The sequence below is a fragment of the Notamacropus eugenii genome, chromosome 7, assembly GCF_028372415.1.
Source record: "Notamacropus eugenii isolate mMacEug1 chromosome 7, mMacEug1.pri_v2, whole genome shotgun sequence".
Classification (NCBI taxonomy): Eukaryota; Metazoa; Chordata; class Mammalia; order Diprotodontia; family Macropodidae; genus Notamacropus; species Notamacropus eugenii.
The window spans coordinates 147629372-147656112 of record NC_092878.1 but is presented as its reverse complement, the minus strand read 5'-3'; the positions used below and the strand labels follow the sequence as shown (position 1 = coordinate 147656112).

The window sequence follows — 26741 nt, the reverse complement described above, 5'->3', positions numbered from 1 at the left end:
GCTGTTTTAGCATGATGTTTTCTGCCATGTTGATAAATGCTTTCAATGAGGATGAACACAGCATCAAGGTCAACTACTGTACTGATGGTAAGTTCTTCAATTTGAAAAGGCTACAAGCCAAGATGGAAGTGGAGGGAGTGTTGGTGCATGATTTTCTGTTTGCAGATGATTGTGCACTCAATGCAGCCTCTGAAGCTGAGACACAGTGAAGTATGGATCAATTCTCTGCTGCCTGTGCTAATTTTGGCCCAATAATTAACACCAAAAAAAACCACAAGTGCTCCATCAGTCACCACCACACCATCCATACATGGAACTATTGGTTACAACACATAGAGAAGTCTTGAATGCTGTGGATAAGTTCACTTACGTTGGTAGTGTACTTTCCAGGGATGTACACATTGACAATGAGGTTGATGCCCACGTTGCCAGAGCTAGCTCAGTGTTTGAGAGTCTCCAAAGAAAAGTTTGGGAGAGAAGAGGTATTAGACTGACTACCAAATTGAAGGTCTACAGAGCCGTTGTGCTGACCTCATTGTTGTATGCCTGTGAAACATGGACAGTCTACCAGCGCAATGCCAGGAAACTGAATCGCTTCCATTTGAACTGTCTTAGGAAGATTCTGAGGATCACCTGGCAGGATAAGGTACCAGATACTGAAGTCCTTGCTCAAGCTGAATTGTCAAGTATTCAGATTATGCTTCAGAGAGTGCAACTCCGATGGGCTGGCCATGTTATTCGAATGCCAAATGTATGGTTGCCAAAAAGACTATTTTATGGAGAACTTGCATGGGGCATGTGATCACATTGTGGTCAGAAGAAACAATACAAAGACATTCTTAATGTCTCTCCCAGGAACTTTGGATTTGACTGCAACATGGGAGACACTGGCACAGGACTGCTCAGCATGGCGTGCCCACATAAGAAAAGGTGCTGTGCTCTTTGAGCAAAGCAGAATTGAGACAGCACAAAATTAACGCAGAATATGCAAATTTGAAATATTCACCCCAAATATTCACACGGACTTTCTGTGCCCAACCTGTGGTAGAGCATTCTGAGCTTGTATTGGTCTGATCAGCCACAGTCAGACACACTGAAATTTCACTTTACAATGGTGATTTCATCTTATTTATTTTTGAAGACAAAAGACAACAACCAGCCACCCCACCTGGTGCACTGCATTGTTTTAAAAAATATTTGCTTATTTACTGGTGCTTATAATCTCGTAAGTGGATAAGACACATACACTGAAAAATATAATAAGCCACTGGAGCCACCCTTCCCTCCTTTACCTTACCTTTCATACGCTTATCCAGGACCCTAGAACCCATCTGGGCTGTTTGCTCACAATGCTTATTAAGGGTGGGAATCATGATCTCTATCCCTTTCAAGGAGTTGGAGAACAAGCGGGCCCTATCTTCTGCCCTGCCATTGCTTCTTACGGTCCTCTAGGCCTTATTACCTACGATGCTTTGATACCCTTTAGAACCCTAGTACAGTCATTTGACCTACTGAGGCAACCTAAGGATCAACGAACCTTGTCATCCACCCAGAAACTGAACACTATGGTCTTCTGGGCCTTTCCATCCACCCTTACTTTTATGTGTTGTTTTTCTGCAATAGTGGGTGGGCTATCCCTTTGAGCAGGGGCTTTCTTCTATTCATATCCGAACCACAGCATGGTACTTGTCACAAAATAAGTGCTTAATCAAATGCATTTTTATTCATTCTTTATGATGTAAACTGCCTTCATTATTGAGATACAAAAGAAAGTGCTAAGTAAGATCCTAGAGAGGGGTTTATTGACAACAGGAATGACCAAGACTTTTTGTAGGCAGTGGCATTTGAGTTGGGCTATACAGCAATTGATGAAGATGGGAAGGAACAGTATTCCAAAATTGGAGTCATCCTTGGTGTGGATCTTATAGGACTCCACTGACCATCAGGCAGAGCTAGTCAGAGGCTATTGGACATCTCTCTTCCACATGACCCACTAGCACAAGATCAGAGATCTTCTTGAGTTCCCCACCCTTATCCTAGTGGAGATCACCTGCTTATTACCAGTCTTCCCTTAAACAACATTTATCTAACTGAGGAGAAGAGGGCAAATCATTTTTGTAACAAGGCAGCAATACTCTTCAAATGTTTGATAAAAGTCACTTTTAAATCCATTTAGCCTAGAATTTTTTTTTCTTTTCATAACTTGCTCGATTTTCCCCCTTGAAGTAGAATTGTTTATGATCTTTAGTTCTTGTGCTGATCATTTTAATGTTTGGAGTATTTTCCATTTTTATACATACTCATTCACTTCCTCTAAATTCTTAGGTTTAATGGATATAATTGTGTAGTCATTTCTGAGGATACTTTGTATTTCCTCCTTCTTGTGAATTCACCTTGGCATTTTTTTTTCTTTAATTTTGGCACCTAGATTTTATTCTCTTTCTTGATCAGGTTCACTTGAGGTTTGATAGTTTTTACTAGTTTCACAAAAAGCTCTTAGTTCTATTATTAGTTAGATAATCTATATTTCTTCATCTGTTTTTCAAAACTCCCCCTGTCTTTGCTTTAGGTCTACTCATTTGCTTACTTTCTAGTCTTTTGAACTGTGTACTCAGTTCTCTCTTGTGGGACTGTTTTGAGTCCTTCCATAGTGTCCTTTCTCTCCTCATGGGACCTAATTCAGAATTCTCTCTTTGAAACTTCTCCTGTACTTACTTCTGTACTTAATTTTAAGTACTTCTGTACTTAATTTTCCAGTATCTCAAAGTCAGAAGAAGGAATTCAAAGCCCTGTTGATCCATGACCTTTTCTGTCCCCTCTCCATTCCACTCTCATCTGCATCTGGGGCCTCTGCCAGTCGTCCTGATCTATGTTTTGCCACTAGACTCTAAAGGCTTTGGAGAAGAGAGTGAGGCTTTGCACAGCTCGGTCTCACTTAAGTCCAATTCACTTGCAAGTCAAGACTTCACCTTCTTGATGTCATTGGTCCTCTTGGACAATGAAGGATCAACAATCTCTCCTAGAAAAAGACAGTTCCTTTATATCCTTTTTGTGTCATGGACCCTTTAACACTTTGATGAAACTCAACTTGGAGTCATGATGACCTGAGTTCTAATCCTACCTCAGACATTTTAGCTGTGGGACCCTGGGCAAATAACATAACCACTCTACGCCTCTGTTTCCTCATTTCTAAAATGGGAATAATGATAGTACCTACTTCCTAGGATTGTTATGTGGATCCAATGAGATAACATATGTAGAATGCTTGGCAGATATTTAAAGTGCTATATGAATATTAGCTCTTATTAGCTACAAACAGTGTTTTGAAAAGCGTAGAATAAAATATCTAGTGTTACAAAGGAAAACAGTTACACCAAAATGCAGTCATCAAGATAAAAAAAATCACAAAATCTCTGAGATAAATCCACAAATCTTTTTTAAGGATCCATGAATACCAAGGACCCTTGTACTATGTTATCTCACCACTTTAATATTAATGTGCTAATGAGGACCTCAGATTTCCACCCAATATTATTTCACTTCTTTTTCCTACCCTTCTGACTTTTCTATTCTATCTTTTGTTCCTTCTACCTTTAGCCCACTGATTCTCTCATTCCTTTCTCAACATCTCTTAAGACATTAAGCAAGTTTGACATTATGTGCCACTCCAACATCCATAATCGATTTCTGTCAAAAAAGGGATAGAAGTGCCTTCTTGCATCTTTTCTTTGGGGCCATGCTTGGTCACTATAATTTCCACAGTATTTAGTTTTAGTTAAAAATATTTTTTAAGAAGTAGGGGGAAGGGAAAGTGTTTTTCTTACAATTTAAATTGTAGCCATTGTGTACATTATTTTCCTGCTTCTGCTTACTTCAATTTTCACCACCATGTACTTTTGAATGTAATGTTGTCTCACTTTTTTTTTTGCTTGTTCTAGGAGAAGGTTATTCCTGCCCAGACTTGACAAAAGATTCCTGCCAGTCTGGCTCCTCTCCATGTGGAGTCTCTTGGCTGAGTTAGCAGAATTCAGACCACTGAACGTATGAGCTTTTATTAGCACAGTGAGCTTTCATTCTGCACTTGCAGCACTTGGGAGAACACCTCGAAGCAGTATTTATGGGCTGGAGCTGTGACCTGAACTTTAGCACTGGGTGCTGGGGATGATTGATTTAGATGATTCTTGTTCCTTTCACTTTAAAGGGACCTTGGAGTTCTAGAGATGGAGCTTAATGCTGGATTCTGAAGCCTTTTTTTAATGCAAAGAAGTCATACTTACATTAAAACCTTCCTCTTTGGAACCGTTTTTTCTATCTCAATTTCATTCTGAAAAGACTATTTCTAGGGCTGGTTGGATAGCTTTCTCCCTATGTCCTTTTATAATTACCAACTAGGTAATTTTATAAATAAAAGGTTTTTTATGCTAAAAGGTCCAGAACCTCCCCACAATTTGTAGGTAAGGGCACTCAAAGGTGAAATTTTCAAAATGAAAATTGAATTCTCTTTCTGACACTTCTAGACCTACAGGTCTCATTGCTATTCCATTAAGGATAATAATAGTACCCATCTCTCAGGGTTGTTGTGAGGATAAAATGGGATATTTGTAAAGCACTTAGCACAATGCCTGGTACATGGAAAATGCTCCATGAATATTCTTTCCTTCCTTCCTTCCTTCCTTCCTTCCTTCCTTCCTTCCTTCCTTCCTTCCTTCCTTCCTTCCTTCCTTCTTTCCTTCCTTCCTCCCTCCTTCCCTCCCTCGCTCACTTCCTTTCTTCCTTCCTCCCTTCCTCCCTTTCCCTTCCTCCTTCTCCCTCCCACCCTCTCCCTTCCTCCCTCTCTCTGTCCCTTTCTTCCTCCTTCCCTCCCTTTCTCCCACAGAAAGCCTTTTTTTTTTTTTACTGAGCTCTAGATTTGCTTCCAAGTTAACTGAGTATAGTTGGCCCATATCTTTCCTGTTGCTTATCCCTATAAACACATTCAACTTTTTGTTGCCTTAGGAATGGTTGTCTGAGGGAACAAACTTTGATGGAGTTCTGCAGCTCTAATATGTTTGTTATTCAGACACCTCTGTGTGCTTTTTCTTAAACTAGGAATGTTGCAAGTAACTTAGGTGTAGTAATAAGGAGACCTACTTGTAGGAAAAGAAGCAGTGTGGTGAAGTGAATAGAGAATCAGCCTGGGAATCAGAAAGACCCGAGTTCAAGTCCTATCTCTAATACCTATTGTCTTTGTGATTCTGAGCAAGCCATCTAACATCGCATTGCCCTAGGGAACTCCTCAAAGCTCCAAGTTGCTGAGAAAGTGCCAAACTGCATTGGCAGAGGCACTTTCCTCATCTGGAAGTTCCCTATAACTTTGGAATCACAAGTCCAGACTGTATCCATATAAGTGGGAGCAAGACAAAAGAATGGTAATACTTTTTTGTCTCTTGGATTTGGCATGTGGATTCCTTTATCAATTTGAAAATTTTCAAAGACTCTGAAGAATGTTTCCTCTGTGGTCTTATAGCCCAGTGTATTTTGTCTGGTAAGGGACTGAGGCGGGTAGGAAGGGAATAAGCATTTATTAGCTCTTACTATGTACCCTGAAGTGTACTGAGCACATCACAAGTATCCCATCTGATCCTCATAACAACCCTGGAGGTAGGTGCTGTTATGATTCCCATTTTGTCGTTGAAACTGAGGAAGACAGGGATTAACGAGTTGCCCAGGAACACACAGGTAGTAAGTATCTGAGACCAGATATGAACTAATGGCTTCCTGACTCTAGACCCAGTGCTCCATCTATTACAACTCCGAGTATCCTCCATATTTCAGTCTCAGTAAAGGAGTGGGGCATTCCAGGAGATAGAACCATCTCAAAATAGCAAGTGTGGTAAAGAAAAGGATACAAACAACAATGAAGTGAAAAGAAACAATTCTTCACAAAGGAATCTACAGGATAAAATCCTAACACAAAGCCATGTTAATGATTCACTATTCCTATCTGCAACTAACTTTCCTTTGCTTACTTTTCCTACTTGAGGTCCAATCCTGTGCGTGGCCTCTATGTACCTTTGGTAACTTTTGTGTTTGCCCGTTGGTGTTGATTCAGCAGGTACATGTTTGTGCGTTTGCTGAACTTTGGCATTCTAAATGGCAGAGGGTAGGTGATCTTAGGTCATTGAATGAAAAAGCATTTATTAAGCACTCAGTATAAGCAAAACCCTATGCTAAGCAATGGGGATACAAATACAAATTATATTTGGGAGTTATTGCTCCCAAGGAACACATATTCTAATGGGGAAGACAGCACATATATTAAGTTTCTACCATGTCAGATGGAAAGATCCAATGTTCCTTAAGATACAGCAACAAAGCAGATGGTAATGTATTGCATTTAATGTCATTTCGACTGATAAAACCATTTATTTCTGATTCTGAATTACTGGATAGTGCCAAGGAATTTTGATGCCAAGAACCTACTTTTCTGAATCTTCAGTTGTGGCTTTGGAGGAAGCTGAGGCTGTAGCACTGGCAGAAACAGTTGTCAGGTTGCATCTCCACAGGCATTTGCCAGGATGATGGTTTCAAGAGCTGAACTGGAAATGGAACTAATAGCCTGGGGGCACTGCTATTCCCAAAGCTCTTGGGTTCACAGTTTTGGACTATTTCCATCAGTTCCCAAAGGAAGTTGAGTAGGCAGGAAACATGGTCAGTGGGCTATCTGGGTGTGTGGGCATGATGTTATTGCATTTGGGGACAGTGTTCTGTCTAGTCTCCATTGAGTTTTGAGAGAAGGTGGTGGTCCATGTAGTAGCAAGTTTGACTCACTTGGAAGTTGCTGTTTCTTATTTCTCCCTCATGATGTTTTGTTGCTTTCTGCAAGGGATGGGCAAAAAATTTTGTACTGTTAAGCCTGCTCTAATACTATCTATAATAGAGGGAAAGGAAAATTTAGTAACAAGGACAATGTAGGATATATCATCCCACTCAGTGCATCAAAATGACTTGAAAGCTTTAAAATACACTAAAGGGGAGAAAATAAGCAAAAGAGGGAAAGAAATAAAGTTCACACAAAGAAGTCCTGATTAGTAAAAAAAGCACTGAGAAAATGAGCAAGCAAAGAAGAAATTCTTATGCAATGAAGAAATACTATTGAGTAAAAGAATTCTAGAGAAAAGTTCAGATGAGAATAACCCCATAGCAACTTAAATTAGAGCTGTATAAAATGAGTGGAATTAATACAATTACTGAGAGTGCTTGGAATATTTACTAAAACAATCAAAATTTTACAAGCCAATGTATTAAAAATAAGACATAACATTAGTATTCTTAATGAAAAACTGAAAAGGAGAATTGGCATATTCAAAATGAATCTAGAAAACCTTAGCAAATCAGTGAATAACCTGAAAAGATAATGGAGGAAATAGAATTTAAAAAGTATGATGCAATAAAAAGTATTGACACAGAGTAAAAAAAAAATGGAAATTTAAATCATATGAGATATCTACTATTAAAAACAAGTGACTTGGACAATAGGGATCAGATTGTGAATCTAAGAATCACTGACCTCCCAAGATAACTTGTAAGATAAAAAATATGAATGTGATATTTCAGGAAATCATTCTTTCAATATTTATTTTATCTCTGGTTCTAGAACATCAAGGCACTTTTCCACAATAATTTCATGAAAGATGAAGTCTAGGCTCTTTTATTTGATCATGACTTTCAGGTAGTCCCATAATTTTTAAATTGTCTCTCCAGGATCTATTTTCCAAATCAGTTGTTTTTCCAATGAGATATTTCACATTGTCTTCTAGTTTTTCATTTTTTTGGTTTTTTTTTTTGTAATTTCTTGCTTTTTCATAAAGTCATTAGCTTCCATCTGCTCCATTCTAATTTTTAAAGAACTATTTTCTTCAGTGAATTTTTGAACCTCCTTTTCCATTTAGCTAATTCTGCCTTTTATAGTCTTCTTCTCCTCACTGGCTTTTTGGACCTCTTTTGCCATTTGAGTTAGTCTATTTTTAAGGGTGTTATTTTTAATCAGCACTTTTTGGATCTCCTTTAGCAAGCTGTTGACTTACTTTTCATGATTTCTTGCATCACTCTCATTTCTCTTCCCAATTTTTTCTCCACCTCTCTTACTTGATTTTCAAAATCCTTTTTAAGCTCTTCCATGGCCTGAGACCACTGCATATTTATTTTGGAGGTTTTGGATGCAGAAACTTTGACTTTTATGTCTTCCCCTGATGGTATACATTGTTCTTCCTCATCCAAACATGGAAGAAAATATCTGTTCACCAAGAAAGGAACCTTCTATAGTCTTATTTTTTCCCCTTTTTGGAGCATTTTCCCAGACATTTACTTGACTTTTGAGTCCACTGTCAAGAGGAGGGTATACTCTAGGAACTTGTAAGTTCTCAGTTCCTCCAAGGTGGCACAATCAAGGGAGAAGAGTTTACTCCTCTCCTGGACTGCACACTGGTCTGGAAGCAACCAAAAACTTTTCTGCCCAGGATCTGCAAGTAGAATGCCCTCTCCACAATCATTTCCAGCTCCACCATGCCAGCACTCCTCCTCACCCCAGGGCCACCACTCATGGCTGAGAATCAGATCAGCTGCTCAATTCCCCCAGGGTTTTTAGGCCAAGGGCTCCAAAAATGGACACTACTACTGCAGTGGCTGCTGCCAGCAGGGCCAGACTGAATTTCCTTCTCACCCAGGTGAAAGAGCTGTCTCACTGACCTTTGAAGCTGTCTTTGTCATTTGACGGTTGAGCAATCTGAGAACCACAGCTGCTGCTGGGGATTCCTCTCCCTGAGGCCTGCTCCAGTCCTGTCCCTGCTGGTGCTGCATGGCCAAGGCTGGACTGCACCCCTCTCTGAGCCCAGTGCGATAGACCTTTCCTGTCAGCTTTCCAGGCTGTCTTGGGCTGTAAATCTCTTTCACTCTTGTTTTCTGACTTCTGCTGCTCTAGAATTCGTTTAGAGTCATTTTTTACAGGTATTTTATGGGCTATGGGGAGAGAGCTTTTACAAGTCTGTCCTTCTACTCTGCCATCTTGGCTCTACCCTCAAGGAAATCATAAAAGAAAATCACTCAGAAGTTTTAGAATCAGATAGGAAAGTAGAGTTAAATTGTATCCATAGATGACTATGAGAGAGGATCCCAGGTTTAACTTAATTGGAATGTTATTGTCAAGCTCCCAGATCTGTAAACCAAAGAGAAAATTTTGCAAGTGATCAGGAAGAGACATATAATGTTCCAAAGAATTCTAGCCTGAATAATTCAAGAATATTCATCAACATTATAAAAGGAAAGATTAAAATATATTATAACAAAAAGCAAATGAAAATGGCTTTACTCAAGAATACTTTATTTTGCAAAACTAAGTATAATGCTACAGAGGTTAATGAATTTTTAACAGAATGAATGTCTTTCCAGCATTAATATTGAGAAACCTAGAGATGGATAGGGTCATTAAACTAAAATGGAGTGGTAAAATTAAGAAATGTAACATGTAGACAGTTATAAAGGGACAGTGATGATCCAGGGCTTATATCCTGAAAGAGGGGAAAAAGAACATGCTGGCTCTGACCCAGTGTAGAGATTATTTTGGGCACAAAGAGATTGCTTCTGTATTTGAGTATTCAAAAATAACCCAAGGAAAGGGAGGGTTAGAAGGAAGACTTTAATATTTCTTTTAATTGGAACGATATAGGTAACATTTGTTCAAATATAGAGGGGCAAATCGGAATTAGGAAACATGGAGATGACATGAACTTGACTCCTATCTGAAATGGGCAAATTAAAGTTTGTGGAGTTTTTTTTTTTTTGCATTTATTGATAGGTTTATAGTAATTCCTGCATTTTTTTTGAATCACTTGGTGAACAGTAGAACCATGTATATATCAAATGAGTCTTATTTTCTTATTCATTATCCTCTTCTTTTAAATCAGTATATTGCACCTTTTATTAATTTTGTTTACATTACTTTCCTGTCATATATCCATAGGCTACATCTCTCCATCCCATTTATGTTCAGTTACTATATATGGTTTGCATATTTAAGGTCCCTTCTATCTCTGAGATCCTCAAATTCTCTGAACTATTCCTGTGCTATGCACTAACCAAAGTACAGAATGACAAGTGAATTTACCTAAAGTTCTTCTCTAGCCTCACTTTTTTCCAGTTAGCTCTTCCTTTCTCTTCCCTTCCTCTCTCCCTCTTTCCTTTCACCCTGCCTTTGCCTTCCCTTTCCCCCTCCCCTATAATTTTTTTTTTACTTTTGACCTCTTTCTTCCTCTCACCCTCCCCTTATCATGATCACTTTCCCTTCTCCCCCTTTCTTTCTTCCTTCTTTTATAATTTTTTTTTTTGCCAGTGCCCCTTTTTATTGCAGAGCCATACCTTTTATTTTAGTTGCAGTTAAATTTGGCCTTGCCAATGCTAGTTCACTTTGTTGCTTGAGCTCTTTTGCTTTTTGGAATATCGTATCACATTCCTTCCTCTGATGTTTTACTGCTTGGAAGTAATTCTGGGTTATTTAAATTACTGTTTCTTTTTATTTAAAGACCATTTTCCTGGATATATGTAAAGTTTATTATCTCTTTTTGAAATTATGGAATTTAACCCCTAAGAAAGATATTGAAGCTACAGTTAGCAGAGGCAAGAAATATGAATTTATCATGGAATTATTGATAATTAGGAACTTAGGATGTACTTGAAAACTGATAAATCCATATTTTAACAAATTTTATACCATCTTCACTGTTGTGATTTTTTTCTTCCTATTCTGTGCTGCCATCTGGGAGTATGACAGAACTATGCTGTTAATTCTCAGGTACAGAGAGGTAACAGAGTTAGTAGATCTTTGAAAAGAAGACCTCGGTATATGTATATTTCCACCTTCCCTTCTTTCTACAAAATGACTAGTAGAGAACTTTTTTTCCTTTCCTTATGGGTTTAGAATTTGTGTTATTGAACATTATGAGAGAATAAGTCCATATTAATGAGATCTAATTCATTAAGCTTGGAAGAAATGGTAAGGTACACCTCTGACATCCTTTTGAAAGAATTCTGTACCAATCAGAAGAACAGAAGAACGACTCAAGATTATCACAATATGCCTGAGAACAAATTAACAGTTTTGGATTTTAATATCGACTCACTTGTGGACTAAGTCACACTCCTCTTTTAGTCTATTTCCTTCTCTGAAAATAGGAATGAACAAGTTTATCCTTGTTTTGTAGGATTTTGATGAAACTATTACAAAATAAAATTTAAAACACAAAGCTAAGCAATTAACAAACATTTAGGAAACATTTATTATATTTCAGATGTTGTACTAGGTAATGGAGACAAAGTCACATATAATGTTTTTACTCCTCTTGCAATGATGTGAGCTATGTCTAAATGGATTCATGATATAATAGAAAGAATGTTAACTCTAGAGTTAGAGGAACTGGATTAAAATTTCACCTTTGATCTTTGTAATCTGTGACTTTGAGCAAGTCACTTTGCTTCTCTGGGACTGAGTTTCCTCTTCTATAAAATGAGAGTCTTTGGAGATTTTTTGATACCTATGATTCTATATGAATTATATAATCTTGCCTAATATTAAAGCAACCTTTATTATCAGAATAGGGCTTCACACTCTGGGTGAGTAAGGCCTGCCAAAACTGAGGGTATGTTATGAAGGATTTTTGAATCTGAAATCAATTTTTTTTCTTTTCTTTTTTTGCAGCCACTCAGAGGAGAAACTGAAAAGCTTAAATTTAAAGGATTTTTCTTTTTCTCTCAGCAATTCAAGTTAGTTTCTTGGACTATACATATTGTATTCACTAGCCAAGCCTTTGTCTTACTGTTAGAGAAGAATGGCTTGATAAATTAAGAATAAATCTCCCCTCTCCAATATGGCAGAACATACAACTGGTAACCTTGTGTGCACAGAGGGGGAGAATGGGCTCAAATCCAATAGAAAGTTTTCCTTAAGTTTTTTTTGCATAATTAAATAGATGCAAGATAAAGAAAATGAGAGATGAAATTGCAAAGTTTTCATAAGTTCACTTTTCAAAGTTCAAGAGAATCCTAAATGTAATTTAAACTTTTTTTTTACACATGTAACTTGTACATGTATTTCTAGTTGGTAGAATATTAGTCATAACATCTAACGATGTGGAGATTGTTGCCTTATAAAACTCACAGCTGGGTAGTTACATGGCTCAAGGCAAAAGCCTATTTTAAAACCCATTGCTTTAGGATGAGAATGTTTATTAAAACATTATATCTATTAAAAATATATGATGCATCATTGGTCATTCTCTGTGTTACAGTGCCAACTACCATTTTTCCAGGGACTCTTTTGCATTGATACCTGAAAACTTGGCAAGGTCTACAGCCTCATAATTTACCAGTCCATCAAAAAATAAATAAATCCCAACAACCAGAAAGTAAATCACAAAGGCTGCCTACATAGCAGCCCATAAACTCCTGTTTACACAGACACAGTGGGGTTAGCTAGGACTGTCACTCAAATGATTCTGAGCTTGCAGGGAGGTGAACATTCAAAAAGGGGACTAATAGATTGATCTCCTTGTAGCAGAAGTTAAATGAATTAATAATAAGGATGCTGTGGGATAGGTTTATTTTGTAAAATGCAATGAGGGAGAAAGGGAAGAACCAACAAAGGAGTGTGAGAGGTGGTTAATAAACAAGCAAAACAATATGTACCAGTATTTTTAAAAAAATCTAATTAGACAGAAATATATCTTTACTAACTTAATTTGGCTTTTGAAAAAGGGGTACTAAATCATGTTTAATAATAAAAACTTATAAACTATTTAAACTGAAAAGTCAGAAAGGCAGATATTTGACTGCAGCCTAGATGTTATAAATAATAATATCTTGATAAAAACATAGAACTTCTAAAGTATTCTTCTTACCTTGTTTAGGGGACAATAGTTAACTCTTCTGTTGAGGAATATGTTAGCTACTTAGTGGATGAGCAATGCTGTGACTTAAAATGGGAACACTAGTATAAATTGAAGGAACAGGGAATGTTTACTTTAGAGTAGGGAAGACTGGGAAGGGGCATGGTGATTATGTATTTAAATGTTTATCATGTGGGTGAAAGAAATCTGACTTATGCTGTTTAGTTTCAAGTGAAGAAACTAAGAAAAATGAATGAAAGGTGCAGAAAAGCATACTTTAGCTCAATATAAGGAAACAATTCCTAATAATCTGAACTATCAAAATCTGAATTGAGACCTATCTTGGGAGGTAGTGGAGTTCCCATCACTGTACATCCTCAAGAGGAGGTTTGTTGTCTACTTGTCAGGGATGTTGTAGAAGACATTGTTAGGTTGAATTAGATGAACTTTGAGGTCCTTTCCAGTTCTGAAATCTTTGTTTAACACTAAGCTTTCATATCTATCTTCCCTTTCTCCTCACCCTTTAAATGATTTGTCTATGTCTGAAAGATGCACTTTTAAGGTCCCTTCTATCTTTGAGATTCTCCAATTCCCTGAACTATTCCTGTACTATGCACTAACCAAGGTACAGAATGACAAAATGGCTTTCTTCTAACTCATAATGTGTCTGAAGTGCAAAAGACTGTGATTCATATTTCCTGGAATTACAATTGGAATCTCTGCTTGATGTCAGTTTTTATATTTGTTTTCTCTTTAAATGATTTTTCTAAGTCTGAAAGATGAATATGTAATTGTCTCCAAGTTTCATTTTTAGCGTATGCCTTCCTGTGATTCAGTTAGCTTTTCCTTTAAGCACTTACATTCTATAACATTCATAGGTATGTTTAATTATTGATATCAATACATTATTTATGGTGCCTTCAAGCACAAAGTATCATGTGATTGGTATGACATATAGTTACTTCCTTAAATCTCTATAGCCTAAAAATATCAGTGTAGCATCCCATCTAGACACAGTTTCCCAACCTGCATTGGCATTGGCAGTTGGGATCTCTGGATGGGAAACTGCAACTACTACCAGCTCTGTTTGTGACCATCCCCCTAACAATGTAGTGCATGAGCCCCTTACTGGTGTGTTTTCCCTTAAAAATTATCCAGTAGACTGAATTTTAGGAAAGATATTTACAAGCAGAACATAACTTAGAAAGTTTTAAGCACCCATATCTGAGACATTCTCTCCCACAAATATACACACAGAGTCCATGGTGGCGGTGGGGGAGAAGGAAAATAATATTTAAATTTCTTCACTTCTTACTACCTACAACTTTGTTGAAGTCTAAATGACATGCAATATTCTATCAGAAAAGACAATTATATTGTGGACACTGAGAAATGAAGCTAATTCCACAAAATCAGAGGACAGATACAAGACAAGATACAGACACTGTAAGACACCATTCGAATGCTATAATACTGGAGCTCCCAGTTAACATTTCCAATCCCAACCCACACTATAGTTACACTGGGTACAATCAACCTCTTATTCTTGTGATTTACAGTCTGGATATGGAAGTCCCTTGCCTGCTCCTACCCCTGTCCCTCAACTTTACAGGAGGTGGTAGACGCTGATTCTAAAATTCCCCAATCAATGGGAATCCACTCTGTTTTCTTTTTTTATTACCACAAGATTGCTGCTATAATTTTTTTTGACAAATATGGGGTTTTTCTTTTTGCCTTTGACCTCCTTGCCTATCAGTGGAATCTCTGGCTCACATGAAGGAAAGTGAGAGCAACTAAATGCAAGGGTGGATCAGAATGGCTTCAAGTAGGGATGAACTGACTCACAAAACTGGAGGGTAGAAAAATGAATTAAAAAGCAGAATCCAAAAAATGTGTTAATTGAAAGAAACATATTTGAAACATAAAAGATTCACACAATTAAAATGTGTTTAGACCAAAGTTTATTATGTCTCAGGCTAATTCAAAAACTGCAGGCATGACAGTTGTGATCTCAGACAAAATAACAGAAAAAGATGATCCTATCTAAAAGATAAGGCCAGGGAAACTCCATTATATTTAAAAGTACCATCAATAATGGGATAATATCCATATTTAATGTATTTTTACTAAACAGCATAGCCTTTAAATACTTAAAGGAAAGCTGATTGAATTACAGAGAGAAAAGAGAGCAAAAATAGAATAGCTGGGCTCCTCACTGTGCCGCCTTTCAGACCTAGACAACTCTAACAAAATAATAAACAAGAAAGAAATTAAGTACCTGGGTAGAATTTTACTAAAGTCGAATATAATATATTTCTGGTGATTAGCAATTGAAAATTTAAAAGGGATATAAAAAATTGACTGTGCAATAAAAACTATGATCAATAAAGATAATTTGAAGAAAGGATTTCACTTAATGGAGACTAAATAAATAACTCCTGAAGACCTGGTGGGTCAAAGGACAAATATTAAAAACAATAGATGATTTTGTCAAAGAAAATGATAAAAATGAGATGACATTTGGGATGCAACCAAAGCAGTCCTTAGGGGAACTTTTATATCCCCTAACACTTTCGTCATCAAAGGAGAACGAGTCAATGAATTTGAAATGCAACTAAAAAAACTAAAAAGGCAATGAAACAACAACCCTAAAAATAAACAAATATTATGCATAGATGGATGCATATATATATATATATTTCTGAAAGCCAAGTAAGAGGTAAATAAAATTAAAAGAAGGAAAAAAACTTCAACTACAACTGAATTGATAAATAAAAGTAGGAGATGTTTTGTTTGGAAAAAATAAGACCTAATGAAATAGACAAACCAAGAGCTAATCTGATAAAAAGAGAGGAAAACCAAAGTGTCAATATTAAAAAGAAAAAAAAAATTGTAAATGAAGAAGACATAAAGAAAACTATTAGATACTATTTTGTACAGTTACATGCCCCAAACTGATGACGTAAGTGAAACGGATAAATGTTTAAAAACATATAAATTATACATATATATGTATATATGATATTAGCAGAAAAAGGAATAGAGAGTTTAAGTAATCACCCTAAGAAAACCAAATTGCGCAAACCATCAAGGAGCTTTTAAAGGAGAAGATGATCCCAAACCAAATGAATTTAAAAATAAATTATATTAATCATTTATAGAATAATGAATCCCAATATTAATGCAAATGTGGGGAGGCCACCCACATTCTAAAACCTCCCTTGTCTTCCACAGATTCTGTGGATGTTCCCTGGGGTGGCTTGCTCCCTGCAACTTTCTCTCACGTTGTAAAGTCTAGGTTCCCAGGGAAGGAACACCACCACATAGTTACACACAGCTTCTCTAAGGATCCTAGGGATAAGCCTCTTGTGGGGGTTTATACTTTCTCTTTATTTTAACTCTTAATCCTAATTGGTCCATTTACACAACACTAGCCACTCAAGGATGACATGTTTTATCTCTTAAATATAATTGTTTATTTAACAACAAAGCAAAAGAAATAATAACTTTTGAGGTATTCATATGCTGAAGCAGATGTAGGAAAAATAATTTCATCAAAAACTACACTAAAACTTGGGTCACCCTTTTGATCAAAGCACTGAGCATATGTGAGGAAGAGTGAGTACACACAGAAACCTGCCAAGGAGGCACATGAGGAAGGAAAACCCTTGTACTCAAGGTAACTCAGTTCCAGAACTGTAAGCTTCAGTGTCCTCTTTCTGTCTGTGGAACTATCCATGGCAATTCTTAGATGAATGTAGCTTCTGTGGTGAAGAGGTGCTTCCACTACTAAACTATGATGGTCCACACTGTGTCTCACTAGCATCTCACTGAACATGTTATCTCAGTCAGCCAAATTGATCTGCTGGCTGAATTCTGGAGTCTTCTGCTCTATTCCTCTGCTCATCTGGACTTAGTTTTTAACAGCAGCCATTGTATCTATCACTTCTAGCTTTAAACTTCACTGAAGCTGTTCTGAAATTGGTGCTTTTACTTCTCCCTCCTCTCTTTTCTTTTTGAGTTCAGACTAGATCCTTTTGGTGAACTCTACCTTCACCTATAGTTAGGAACCAAGTTCTCATCTTCTGTCCACAGTTGTATTTGTTACCTAATCATGGAATATTTCTAATATCCATGTTACTAAAGCATACTACAACATATCGTTGAGAATGAGTAACATCTGTCACAGAATTTCAAGTCTGAGCAACAATTTCTCTTAGTACTCATGCCCCATAAAAGTCAATTACCAAGGTAGAAAAACGAAAAGTGCTGTTTTCAGAAATTTGAAGCCAAAAAGACCTAAAAGGAGTCCTACCCTTATTTTAGGTGGCCAGATTCCCCCAGGACTAATTCTGTTCTGATCTCATGTAAAAGTACAGAATTGAGAGCAATCTCTTAGGGAGAGTTAGAGATAGTAGTGACCTAGAACCTTGGTAGAGAAGCAGTTGTTAACATTAGATCTGTGCAAAAGGATTCATAGTTGGAGACTTTGTCAAGGTCATAATACTAAAATTTAAGAGTAATTTTGTTTATTGTTTGAGTAAGTGAGAGAAAGAAGAGTTGCTCAGCTTTTATTTGGCATCATTTTCAACCCCAAGGAAACTGTTTTGGGGGCTAAAAAGGACAGTCAACAATCACATGTTATTCATCTACTAGGTGGCACAATGGATAAAGCACTAGGCGTGGAATCAAGAAGATTTATCTTTGAGTGTTTAAATCTAGCCTTAGATACTAATAGCTGTGTGACCCTTTGTCAAGTCACTTAATTTTGTTTGCCTCAGTTTCCTCATCTGTAAAATGAGTTGGAGAAGGAAATGACAAACCACTCCAGTATCTTTGCCAAGAAAATCCTATGAATAGTCAGATACGACTGAAATAACTGAACAACAAAAAACGTTTCACAGATGGTGTTCTAGAATATGGTAATATAAACATAATGAATGGAATAGTCTTCACTCACAAGCAGTTTATATTGTAAGAGAGAAGACAATAAGTACACAAGTAAGTATGTACATGATAAATAGAAAGACATCAAGGTAGTTGGGGAGGAAGGGCATGTGTAGTTAGGGAAATAAAGAAGGATTTGATGTAGAAAATGTTAGACACTATGAATATATTAAGTAATAGAGATCACAACAGATAGTTTACTTCACTCCTGATCATAATGAAAATGCATTATTAAAGGTTGTGCCAATTTATAATTTTTGGTAGATATTGCTTATCATGTTAAGGAGCAGTCCATTTAGATCTATATTTTAAAATAAAAAAGCATAAATTTTGTCAAAAGTTTTTTGCATCTACTAATATTATCACCTAAGTTTTAATCTCATGATTTTTATGTGGTATAGTGAATTATGCTTATAAATTTTCCTAATACCAACCCAATATTTCAGTGTTGATTTATATCTAATCTTGTCAAAGCATAATATCTTTTAAATATGCTGTTGAAGCCTCTTTGCTAATATTTAATTCAATCTGTTTGTGTCAATATCATGTATGATGCATCAATACATCAATCTCTTATAGAGATATTGGTGTACAGCTTTCATGCTCTGCTTTATCTCTCCCTGGTTTAGGTGTCAGGGCTACATTTGTCCTACAAAATGAGTTTGGTACAATGCCTTCTTTTGCTGTTTTTGCAAATAATTTTTTGAATATCTGAATTAACTGTTTATTTAATAATTGATAAAATTCTCCTGTAAATGCATATGGAACTGAGAGTTTTGTCTTGGAAGTTTATGACTTATTCAATCTACATTTATAGAATTGAATGATAGATAGATAAACATTTATTAGGCACTTACTATATGCCAGGCAACTGTGCCAAATGTTGCAAATATAAATACGAGCTTAAAGAAAGGAAATTCCAGCCTTCAAGAAACTTACATTCTCATAGGTGGAAAGACAATATATAAAAAGGGACTGAAAACTGGGTGACAACAGAGCAGTGGAGTATGGGGGGTTCATAGGCTGAGCCAGATATGAAGTGAATAAGCCTGCTACTGCAGTTTCCTCAGGCTATTGTGGTAGAAGTGATGCCGAATTGAAGATGAGGAGGGTTGGGGGGGGGGGGATGGATTCTGAGACCCTCCAAACACCACAGTACAGAGGAAGGTTGTCTAGAATGAATTCTCAGACTCAAGCATTCTTGAAGTCAAGGTGGTAAAGATTTATTGTTATACTTTTCAACGGGTAAGAGTTCTTAGGGAACCTGTGATTTGAAAAGGGTACAGGTAAAGTTTATATAGAATATTCTATAGTATAATGTGCCAATTATGCTAATGAGGTGATTTAGGGTGGGATTTGGGAGTGGTTAATTCTTAATGTAACATATACTTTTAGTATCTACTGTGTATCTATTATTATGTATAAGTATCTATTTTATCTATATCTATTTTTATCTATAGTATCTATATATGTATTAGTATCAGTTTTACTCAGAGTTCATAGGGAAATAGCCTAAGCTGGCAGGGGGTGGTGGTGGTGGTGGGGGGTGTGCTACAGGAAGGTGTGGTTTTAGGCCTGAAATGTGACTAAGTCAAGTCACGTTCGGGGATGACTGAGAAATGCCCAGGCTACCCCCATCAATGTCTTGTTAGACAAGATAAAGGAGGGGAATATATATATATGTGTGTGTGTGTGTGTGTGTGTGTGTGTGTGTATATATACATATATATATATATATATATATATATATATATATATATATCTAAGTCTAGAATACATGTGATAGGTCAGTGAACAATAAGTATCTTTAGGACCCAGTACGTAGCCAGTTCAGCCAGTTCCCAGCTGGTTCAAGTTAATAAATTCTATAAGCTCAGCTGGCTACTGTATGAAGAGGAGAGATGCAAGTTTTCTGGGGTAGGCTGTCCTCAAGCTGGGGAGAAACTGCCTGAGGCAGTGTTTTGAAGAATGTGATTTTTAGACAGAAATGTGATTTTAGAATTGGGGTCCAAGCACAGGTACCTAAGCACCGCATCAAAGAGACCATTTATATAAAACCAGCTCCTAATTGTATTTATAAATCCATTTTATAACACGATGCAATGGATAAAATACTAGACCTGAAAGATCTAGCCTCAAACTAGGTATATGACCCTTTACAAGCCATTTAGTCTCAATGTACCTCACTTTCCTCATCTGTAAAATGAGGAAAATAATAGCATGTGCTTCTCAGAGTTGTTGTGAGGATCAAAGGAAATAATGCTTGTGAAGTTCTTTGTAAACTTTAAAATATTACGTAAATATAAGTGCTGTTATTGTTGTTTCTTATTTTCAAAATTTTAGTTTTTCTGTTCCATTTGAATTTTGTATTTGCTGTTTTTCTAATAAACATCTCAATTCATTTTCGTTTGCTGTCTATAGAGATATAAATTGTCCTTTAGAAATGTTTTGGCTACATTTCCAAATTTTTGGTATGTTATAAAATGTTTTTTGATGAAATTATAATTTTTCTCATGATTTATTCTGACACATTCTGAAGGATTATATTCTTGCTCTTCATTTAGGGTTGAATGCTTTCTTCAAATGTTCTTTACAATTTTTAACTTTATTACATTGTGATCTGTACAGGACTGTTTCTTATATTTGCTATGATAAACTGGAAGAATGTGTATATTCTTTTATTTCTGTTCTGTATTCATCAGAGATCTGTCTTAGCTCATTTTTCTAAAAGTCTTTCCAGGACCTTAACTTCTTTCTTGTTCATTTGTTTTTTATCAGATTTGTCGAGGTCAGAAAGGGGGTACATTGAAATTCTCAACTATTTCTATTTTCAGTTCAGTCTATCTTACTAAGTGCTTGGTATGTGCCAGGGACTGTAACTACAAAGAAAGGTAGGAATGCCCTCGAGAAACTCACAATTCAATTAGATCAATTTCTCCCTCTAATTTGATTAGCTCTTCTTTTAAGTACTTAGGTTCTATGCCATCCAGTGCATATACATATATATATGAAATATATATATTATTTCTTTATCTATTGTACCTTCAAACATAATGTAGTTTATATACCATTCTCTTTTAACCATGATGAGTTTTCCTATTGTCTTGTCTGAGATCATTATTGTCAACTCTGTTTTTTAAAAAAAATGTCTGAAGCATGATAAATTCTTCTCTAACCCCTCAATTTAACTCAATGTGACTCTTTTGGCTTCAAATATGTTTCTTGTATACCACACATTATGGGATCCTGCTTTCTAATACATTTGCATTTTTATGGGTGAGTTCATCCTATTCACATTCATGGTTATGAATATTAATTGTATTTTCCCTTCAGCATATCCTTTTGTAATTCTTCCTCTCTTTACCCCTTTACAAAGAGGAAAAAAGTGGGGGAAAGAAAAGGAATGGATCTATAATAGTAATCTCTAATTAGTGTTCTGATCCCTCTCCTCTTCCTCTCTTTCCGCTACTTATCCTTGACACCAATCTCTCTGGTTTTTATATTTTTCTCTTTCCATTTAATTCCCCTTTTATGATGTTGAAACTTGTTTTTCTTGTGGCTGCTTCTTCCCCAATTCTCTCCTCCTCTGAAACCTTTTTTCTTACATATTTCCCTGTTGAATTTAATGCATTTTACATGAAATCTTTTGTGTGTCCTTTATTCTCTTCTGTCCAGTTCAAATAAGAGTGAGGTTCTTGAGATGACTTAAATCCACTCTTCCATGTTTGTATAATCTTCTCGAGGACCCAGTTATAAGAAATGGTAAATTCTTCCTTGTATTTCTTCATTTCCCCCCTTTTTCTTTTCCTTTTTCTTTCTTCTCTTAAGATCAACAAAATAGAACAAAAACCTGTCTTTCTTTATTCTATCCATGATGCTTGAATACAGGAGGATTCTCAAGTAATCCTTGTTTTTCTCCCCTATTAAAATGTATCTACTTCATCATTTAGCTTTCCCAGTTGTTTAGATACATTACCTTTTGAGATTTCTCTGCATCTTGTGTTTTCATGTCAATGATTCTACCCAGTTCTGATCTTTTCATCAGGAGTGCTTAAGAATTCTCTAGAGTTCATTTCCACCCCCCACCCTTTACATGGTCATCTTGTGTGATCTTAACTTTGTATTTGAATGCTTTCTGCCTCCTATTATTACAATCTCCCAGTATGTGGAAAGAACTGATGGTTCTGCTTGCTGGACTAACACATTCATATGGAAGAGAACCTACTATTTATCATGTTGTATTGACTTTGTGGTGTGTGGTCTACATAATTGCATTCACTTCATCTCTCAATCAACAAACCTTTTAAAGCACCTACTATGTGCCCCGTGCCTCCTTCCTTACTCCTTTGCCTCATGGTATGCTTCTCTTCCTTCAGTGCAGAGCTTGTGTACCACCTTCTTTATAAAGTTCCTGGTTTTTCTCTTGTGGACCTTTATTTTTAAGACACAACGCTACTCCAAAAATTTCCTCATTTCCCACAGTTGCAAATGTCCTTCCTCTAATTACCTTGTAGTTGTATTTATATAAAATATATATGAATATATTTTATATATGTATATTTATTGTGCAAATATAATATAATTATATAAAATAATTATTTTTCTATTTATTATATATATGTATATGTGTATAATACTATAATATATAAATATGTAATTTTTAAAATTATACACACATCATATATGTGTGTATATACATATATGTATATGTATTTATACTGTCTCCCCTGTTAGAATTTGTAACTTCTTTTCAAATATGGATTATTCCATTGATTATGTTTGTATCTCCAGAATCTGGCACAGTTCCTGTCATTTAACAGGTGCTTAATAAATGACAATTATTTTTCTGTCTATTTTAGTCCAAAGATCAATCTTGTTGGTGTTGAAAACAAGAGAAATCAAAGATAAGCAATTCCTTCTTCTCCCCATTGTGTATTATCACCATCCCCTATATTCAAGTGGAAGACCTATTCTTTCTTTGACTCCTCCCACCCAATATAGCTCAAAATGTCATCTTTTTGTGGCTGGTGTTTCTCACCACCCTCCCTTCATTCTAAGCTTTAGCACTCCTGATACTGTTTTTATGGAACCATATTATGCTTTTATATTTATCCTCCATTGTTTTAACTTGCTTTCATTTTCTATGCATGACTTTTCCATTTAAATTGGTCAACAATTTCTATGTACTTTCAAATTAGTCTCTTCAAACATTGCTTTCTCCATTTTTCTCTTCACTGGATTTTTTTCTTTGTGTCTTTACAATTTCATTCTTGAAAACTTACCATAACTCTTGAGATGATTTTCCCTGTAGAAATTTCATACATTGGTTCCTACCAATAGATAAGAACCCTTTGGACCATTTGGAATTTGCTTTACCCAAACCAAGGGTGTTTGTCAGATTATAGCTGGATTTTCCTCCTTTGTCACACACTTGGAGAGGCACTCCAAACTTCCCATCATTTCTACTTCAGCAACAAGTTTCTGTTTGTTGATAATAATAAGGTCTACTATTAAAAAATTCACCTGGTTGGCTTTTGTACTATAAAATATGAGATTATCATTAAGGCAAGCCAAGAAATGATTGGCTCCTCAGTATTGGCAGAGAGAAAGAGCTTCAGCATTTGAGAAGTTAATTGAAGTGACTTATGGCATGCCTCAGGCTTTTGACTTCTTTCCTGAACTCTGCCTTTATTTCCTTTTTCTGTCAATGTGGCCTATAACTGTGATTTCTGCATCCATTGATCTTTATCCGATTGTTTTCCCACCCTGGTTCCTGGCTTTTCTCTCATGAACATTTATTTTAAAGACAAAATGCTGCTCAAAAAATTGGTAGCAAAGTGGATCCCATTGATTAAGGAGTGGCTGATCAAATTATAGTATATGAATATGATGGGATATGATTGGGCCATAAAAAACAATGAATATGAGGAAACCTGAGAAAAAGAGGAAGGTTTATCTGAATTGATACAAAATGAAGGAAGGACCAGAAAAAGAAATAGACATACTACAATAATGTAAACAATCCCATATTTTTCACCTACATCCCAATTGTAATGAACAGTCCTGACCCCAGAGAAGAAAGGGGAAAATATCCCAGTCATCTTTTGGGGAGAGAAGAGGGGAACTATGGGTGTAGTGGGTGTGAAACCTAGAGCTCATATAGAATCTTAGTCTCACAGTCATAAAATACAGAACTCCAGAGGTCAAAAAGAGAACCCATGCCACTCTTAAGTGAACCTGAAATCCCCAAAGAGGCCCAAATGGTACTGTATCCCTCATAGACTTTGACAATGAGGGATCCTGACCTAAGGAGGACAGAGTCCCTGAGTCATAGACTCTAGCTGGCTCTCTCCAGTTGAACGGCATTAATTTTATTCAGATCAGTGTCAAGATTCCTTTGTTCCTGCTCACTTCTTTTTTTTTCTGATGGGGGAGGCAATTGAGGTTAAGTGACTTGCTCAAGGTCACACAGCTAGTAAGTATCAAGTGTCTTAAGTCCAGATTTGCTGACTCCAGAGCTGGTGCTCTATTCACTGCACCACCTATCTGCCCCTTCCTGCTCACTTCACATGGGGCTTTGCATGCTAGCCTTCCCTGCTTCCTGATTATCACCATCTTACAACTCAGGACCCACTCAGCCTTTTATCTACTGAGCTGTCAACTATCCCAGCTTTTTTTTTTTTTGACTATGTCTACTGTTGAATCTCTGCTGGGAACTGTGATCTCTGCCTAACCAGGTCCTTATCCAGCTTGTGGTCAAGTCCTACTGAAAACCTGACCTACCAACCTGGCCTCATGTAGCACCAACGCAATATTCACAGTGCTTATGGCAGCTATGAATATACTGGCACAGTTCTGGGTTGTGAAATACAACAGTCTCTTTACATGGAAGACAGAACCAAAACATTTGTTCAGACACCAGAAAGGCAAATCCATCATAGTAACAAAAATTTATACATAATAACAATGCAGAGGACAACAGCAGCCTTGAGCCTTCTCCCTGCTAAGCTTCCCGCAAATCTGTTCCCCTAAAGAAATGACTTGCAGGCTCCCTTAAACAAAATCACAAACAAGTTCTCTCACTCACACTAGCCACCTGCCTGCATCCTTCCTAGCTCTGATTAATCTCTGATCAATTTTTTCCTCAGCTCTGCTCTAGCTCCACCTCTTCCTATTCCACTCCTCTTGCGTCACGCCCTCTGGTTCCATGTGACTTAGACTCATGTGACTTAGGCTTCCATATGACCTGGGCAGGTCATATGGGCCTATTAATAAATGGGAAAGATCTTCCCATTAAATTATCATTACACCCCCTGGCCCTTCCCAAACACACAAACTCGATTATCCCTCTAACTGAATGAATTATTTGGCATATAGATAAGATATAATTGGGGAAAATGTATCTCTCATTGCTCTTGCTGTACAAAAAGAAAAGTGGGGAGATAATTGCTACATAAAGAATCACCTCCAAAGAGGAGGAAATAGATATACCAATTGACTGAGAAAAAGAGAATTTCTAGTAGAAAAAACCAGTGCAAAGGTGGCCCTGTCTTTTTCAAAACTGAAAAAATGGCATCTTATGCTTGGCAGCTAGGTGTTTCAATGGACAGGGTAAGAGAATTGGAATCAGAGAGACTTGAGTTCAAACCTTGCCCCTGACACCTCCTAGGTATATGACCATGGGCAAGTCACTTAATCTACTTAGCCTGAGCCTTCTCATCTAATAGCAATGATAATAATCAGGGTTGCAAGTGAGGTTCAAACAAAATAAAGTGCTTTGCAAACCTTTAAAGCTAAATGCTAATACTAAATACTAGCTGCTGTTAGTATTGTGATCTGATGGTTAGGTTCCATTTTCTCCCTTCTTTTGCCTAAGCCTCAGTGTTCTCAAAGAATCATTTCCATATCACATGCTTGTCAATGTCCTATTTTGCTCCCCAAAAAGGAGCCCATGGTATCCTCTAACGGAATATTTGCAGAGCCTCTGTGTGGTTTCATCTAAGTCTTGAAAGACTTTGTGGGTTATGACATTTCCCTAAATATGCTGAGCTTTCTTTAACCTTTCATAAAACATTGTGATCTTTATGGACTGTATCATATTGTGCAGTAATGTGCTTTATTGTCCACAGAATAAGCTTTTCTTAAAGATAATTGGAAAGCTGGAAATGACTGCTATCGGCTGATTTTTAAAAAATACATTATTTCTGAAATGGGCCTGGTGTGATAATGACCCTATCTGTTCAAGATTTAAGATTTGTCTTGGCAGAGAAAATTGATCCATTTCACCTTTGTCTAATGGAAATTTTTATCTGGAATTATCTGTTTATGTAAATGAATGTTCCTCTGAAAAGAGAACTTGAGGGGGCTGTAAATCTTGGTGACACTTCAGTTTCATGGGGGAGAAATTGGAAAGGATTCTAGTATTTATCTGCCTGAAATTGGTTATAAAAACAAAATTATCTTCATGTACCTGCAGCATCTGATGTTTCCTGGAATTTCATTACATGTTTGAATAATGCAATGCTTATGATGTGAAGAGTCTTTTGGTACTAGCTCATTTAGAAGTTGTTTTTTACTTTTTTTTAAAATTTTTGAGCTGCTTTCCATTGCTGTCATTAAAGAGCTAGTAAAGACTTCTGCTTCTGTGCTCTGTGGGGAAGGTAGGATTTTTCCAGTAAGATCTACATCATTGTCAGTCATCATAGGCTCATTATCTGGAGTTCTCTGGGGTGTGTTGGTGTGGTGGTAAATGTTTAACAACTTGCATATACATACATATACACACATATATACGTAAACACATGAGCACCCTATTAAGTGTAATCTGCATGATTATAATTTTCTCTCTTACTTTCTTAAGTCTAGCCAATCAACAAAATA

The 26741-nt window shown here is 36.5% G+C and overlaps 1 long non-coding RNA gene across 4 annotated transcripts in view; it reads left to right on the top strand.

The window, feature by feature from the left end:
• The window catches only part of LOC140513669 (uncharacterized), a 340666-nt gene that overhangs the window by 45961 nt on the left and 267964 nt on the right, over positions 1–26741 (top strand). Inside the window, exon 3 of one of the 4 annotated variants that reach the window (XR_011970275.1) lies at positions 3939–6362. The exons of the other annotated variants lie outside the window; for them this stretch is intronic. This is a non-coding gene — a long non-coding RNA (uncharacterized lncRNA). The remainder of the gene's footprint in view (positions 1–3938; positions 6363–26741) is intronic. 4 annotated transcript variants of the gene reach the window in all.